Source organism: Lactuca serriola, chromosome 1, assembly GCF_051521515.1.
Source record: "Lactuca serriola cultivar US96UC23 chromosome 1, Lser_US96UC23_V15, whole genome shotgun sequence".
Classification (NCBI taxonomy): Eukaryota; Viridiplantae; Streptophyta; class Magnoliopsida; order Asterales; family Asteraceae; genus Lactuca; species Lactuca serriola.
Window position 1 is genome coordinate 160772208 of NC_136408.1, and position 4574 is coordinate 160776781.

Sequence of the window (4574 nt, forward strand, 5' to 3'; positions counted from 1 at the left end):
AGTTGTTTATAAATTAAACCATATTGACTCTGTAAACTTCAATTACTACACCTGAAAGTCATAGTTCAAGTTTTTTAATTAAAATTTATAGTCGACCATGATCTGCTAGATGAACTGTAGTCTACCCATTGTCCTTAATTCAATAAAATTAACATGATCCAAATTTTGGCAGAAATCATGTGGAAGAAATAAACTCAGAAGAGATCTCTAAAAACTTTGTTCTTCGGGTGAGTGCTCTTCTTGTTGTTGCAATAACAATATGCTCAAATATGAGTGTGACCTTCTAGAAACTGATAAATTTCCAACAGATCTTAGCAATAATAAGCTTTGAAAAGCACTAAACAAGGAACAATCGAACGCACATAAAGAATACTCCTTTAAAGAAGATTTGTGAGAGGATGAAGAGACTTGACCCAACATTTATTATACCTGGTAGAGAAGAAATAAGGAGCTTTGCTAACCCCTTTCGCAGCCATTAATCTCTATATCTATATCCTCACACAGTCACACAGGGAGCATGGGGCGCTCTCAGAATTCTCACAGGTCTCATCAATCTCGCCCCTCAGCCAAGAAGAAATCTGATACTAATAAGAAGAAACGAGGCCTCACAGCGAAACTCTAAGGTTTTTCAAATGTTTCTTGATTTTCCAGAATAAGATAAGAACAAGCATGGTGTGGACTTACAAGTAAGGCTTTAGAGGGGTGAATAGGAGGCTGATATCATAGAAGCGAAGAATAAAGAAAGGGCAGAGATAGTTAGAGACAGCGAGGGAGGGCGGCATACGACAACGACAAACTTCATCATCTTCTTCCACTGCTTGGCGGTGTTTGATTCGCGGCGACGACGTGATTACGGCAAGAGGGAAACAACCATCGACATAGAGAAACAAAAGGGGAGAGTCGATTGTGAAGATGAAGAAAAGGAGGTAGAAAAGAAAGGCGGGTTTTCAAAATGTTAGGGTTTCGTTTTCCCCTGTTATCTTCTGAAGGCACGTTTCCTTAAAATTATAAAGCGACACCCAAAGAAGACGCACGTTTAACATAAAGCGCCCTCCGTGTTTTTATTTTTTTTCTTGAGACACTAATTTAAGGGCACGCAAAAATGCGTGTCCATTATCCTTCAAATTTTGGAAGTTTGACATTATTTTTAAGGACGCCCAAAAATGCATAACGTGAATCAGCTAGTGTCATTGTTTGTGTGTCATTAAAGGCTATTTTTCTTTTATTTTCGAAGTTCCAGCAAAATTAAGGGTACATGTACTGTGGTAAGCTTCGGCTAGGATTTGTCGGTTATGAGGTGAGTTTTACATGTTTTGTGGTTGCTCGCACATAAATGTTTGCCATTCGTTTATTATGTGGTTTTTATTTATTTATTGACAGTATGTTTTATGATAAGTATGGTCGAGTGTAAATATTATTGTAGATTTGTTATCTACTATCTGTGTTTTTGGATGACATGTTTAGCGGGAACGGGTGGGCGTTTAATCGCCGTGAGCATGACGGATGTGTTTGATCGGTGGGGATGGGAATTGAGAATCATACTCATTTCCTTGGATATTTAAAATACTTGAGTACAATGGATGATGAGTTTTCTCAAGGAGGAGGGAAACGAGCCTTTGGTTCTTTCTCTAGATAATTAATTCTTTCCCTAAATTATGTCATTGGGTGATATGTTTATTGTATGATTTATTGAAACTATATGATAATTTTTTTAAGTGATGGACATGTATGTGCAACACGAACTCACTAGGCCCTAGGCTTACCCTTTTAGAAATTTAAATGTGTGCAACCCAGAGAACTATTTAACAAATGGTAGTAAGAATGCTAGGGAGAAGAATTGATCAACAGGAATACAAAGGAGTTCCGCAAAGACGTAACACTCGAAGCTTTTAGCTTGAAGACTTTATTTGATTTTATTTCGCTTCCGCTATAGTTTTGTCAATAATTAAGTGTTAGAATTGATCTTGGGAGACGCTGGAATGATTATTTCTTATATAATATATATATATGAAAATTGGGGTGTTACAAGTTGGTATCAGAGACTGGTTTAAGCAGATTAGGTGTTTGCATAAACACTTAAGCTTAGACGGAAGGAACGAGAGGTAATCTAACGACTAAATCAAACGAGATCTCACTTGTAGGTATCATGTCTTCAAGGAGATCTGGAAGATTTGCTAGGATCACCCCGTAGGAAGAACGTATCCCAATTGGAGCTTATGTCAGGGAACCAGGAGATGTATCGGAAACCCCACTGATCCCAAATGGTAGTCGTGGACAGGTCCAAAGAAGAAGAGGAGGCAGAGGTAGGGGAAGAGGACGAGGAGTTGTTACAGCACCGATACCTGCTCAATCAGCCCATGACAGCTCTGGATCCTACCGCGGTCGGGGTCGAGGTCGCGGAAGGGGTCGTGCGGAAAACATGATTACTAGAGAAGAGTTGGCTAATGAGATTGCCTAGGCAATTCGAGCCACCCTGCCAGATGTAGTTGCTCAAGCACGAGAAGCAATAATAGGTGAGTATGAAGGTAACTTAGGTGGAGGTGAAGAAGACTACGAGTACAGTACACAAAATATAAATAATGACCCAACTATTGCACAACCCTCAAGGCATCATGACAACCATGAATGGCGGAGTTGTAGTTGCAAGACGTTCATGAATTGTAAGCCACTCATATTTAACGGAGAAATTAATCTCGTTTTGTCATCAACATGGATCATGGAGATTGAGGGAACATTTGATACTTGCAAGTGTGCGGATGAGTGTAAGCTGATTTATGCTGCGACAATGTTAGAAGGGGAGGCTATACATTGGTGGGGTATGGTGAAAGTGTTGGATTAGATGTTTAAGCCCATAACTATTATTGGTATGTACTTGACCCGAGAGTAGCATGGTCCATTTGGGTTGCATATCATAAAGACAATTTGTTAGGATGGACTTTTGAGAGAAGGTTATTTATAGTTTATTAATATATTATAAGTTATAATATATTAATATGAAATCATATGTTTTAATTAGTATCGATCAAGAATTAATTTGGAATTAATTTAGTGATCAAAAGAGACTAATTAAATCTATGGGGACTAATTATGATAATTAGTTATATTTATATGTGTTGGGCTTATGACCCATGTTGGACCAAGTTTATGTATGGATACATAAAGAGTTGGCCCACATGAACCCTGGATCATAAAACCCATGGGTATGGATTATGGGTTATACCCATGACCCTTGGAATCCTACATATAAATAGGTTACTCCATAGCCAAAATCACCACTTCTTTTCTTAGAAAAATATGGAGGTGTTTCGGTGCATGTAATTCTCTCTCAAGATCCACCTTTGTCCTAGGTGTGTTGTGATTCCATTTGAGGAATTTCATACTATTGGTGCTAAGCTCTTAAGGCCAAATACATCAAGACTTCAAGCCACATAAAAGGTATGTTTCCCTAACTAGTATATTATATGGTTTATGTCAAATGCATGCTAGTTATACGTTTAATGCCTTGGAAACCATTTGCATGTCTAATTAGTGAAAACATAGATCCAAGGTATTTAGGGTTGTATGTGCACCATAGGATGTTGTATTATACCAAAACCCAACAGAAAGAAGTTAGGGGGCGTGATGCGGCCAAGAGGATGACATGGGACGAGTTTACGAAAATCTTCAAAGAAACGTTTTGTCCTCGAACGACGATCAAGCAGTTGGAAGAAGAATTCTTGACATTGGAACGGTTGGATTAGTGTCTAAGTCCATAACTATTTTGGTATGTACTTGACCTGATGGTGCATGGTCCTTTTGGATTGCCTTCACCAAAGCAACTTAATAGGATGAATTATGGAGAGAGATGATTAATTATGATTTATTGATATATTATGAGAATAATTTGTTAAAGGAGAAATCATATTGTTTAATTAATATTAGTCAAGAATTAATATGATTTAATTTTGTGCCTAAAAGACATTAATTAAATCAAGGGGACTAGAACTGTCAACTGTGTGATAGTTGAATATTGGGCTAATAGACTCCATAGAGGATGGAGTGGACGAATTCTATGGGGAAACCCATTAGAAATTGTCCAAGGCCTCTAAGGAGGGAGTCCATGAGTTTCTTAGGGCCTAAGCAGTCAAATTAGGGTTTCCTTGTTAGATAACCCTAATAGCCTCACTATTTAAGGACCCCTAGGGCACCAAAAACGTGGCCAACTGATTCCTTAGGGTTTCTACACGTTTTTGGGTGCCTCCTCTCTTCTCATTCTTCATCCTTTTGCTCTTGGTGTTTGTGAGCCATTAAAGGAGTGACAGTTGTGACTCTAAGCTTTCTAAAGTCATTACAAGGAGGATTTGAGATTTTTATTGCTACATAACAATTAAGGTAAGATCTAAACCCCATTCATATGTTAATATGATTAATTGTATGTTAGATCTAGGGTTTATAGCTTTGGATATTCAATTGCATGTTCATTAGACAAACTAGATACAAAAGCTATTAGGGTTTGCATGTACACCATAGGAATGATGTTTTACTCAAAACCCATCAGTGGTATCAGAGCCATGGTTGTTTGTTTGATGTATTTG